The sequence below is a fragment of the Etheostoma spectabile genome, chromosome 14, assembly GCF_008692095.1.
Source record: "Etheostoma spectabile isolate EspeVRDwgs_2016 chromosome 14, UIUC_Espe_1.0, whole genome shotgun sequence".
NCBI lineage: Eukaryota > Metazoa > Chordata > Actinopteri > Perciformes > Percidae > Etheostoma > Etheostoma spectabile.
Genome location: NC_045746.1, coordinates 682779 through 683239, shown reverse-complemented (window position 1 = coordinate 683239; position 461 = coordinate 682779). Strand labels below are relative to the sequence as shown.

Sequence of the window (461 nt, the reverse complement as noted above, 5' to 3'; positions counted from 1 at the left end):
TGAGCTTTCCTTAGGATGTGCCATTTCTGTGTCTGTAGCTATTGAGGAGGAGAGAGTGGGGGTGTGGCTTTGACCAACTGCCACTTTGCTCGTTTGAAAGCCATGATGCCTCTCTCTCATGGGTGGGCCAAATTGTCCGGGCGGGCAAATCAGAGAAAGGGGAGTTAACCTTGCTCCTTATGACCTCATAAGCGGCAAGATTCCAGATCGACCCATCTGAGCTTTCATTTTCTCAAAGGCAGAGCGGGATACCCAGGGCTCGGTGTACACTTATTGCCATTTCTAGCCACTGGGGGACCATAGGCAGGCTGGGGGAACTCATTATAATGGAGAATTCCGGTGCATTTCAACACGTAGCTCTGTTGTTTGGAAATTTGCTGTCAGTGCTGTCAGTAGAGAGAAAAATTAAAACATTTGGTGCTGCCTACACACCTAGTTATCCTCCTGCTAGAGTTAGCACC

General features: G+C 48.8%; 1 protein-coding gene across 3 annotated transcripts in view; it reads left to right on the top strand.

Moving 5' to 3' along the window:
* Positions 1-461, top strand: part of ptpn2b (protein tyrosine phosphatase non-receptor type 2b) — a 14240-nt gene that overhangs the window by 10220 nt on the left and 3559 nt on the right. The window lies entirely within an intron of this gene.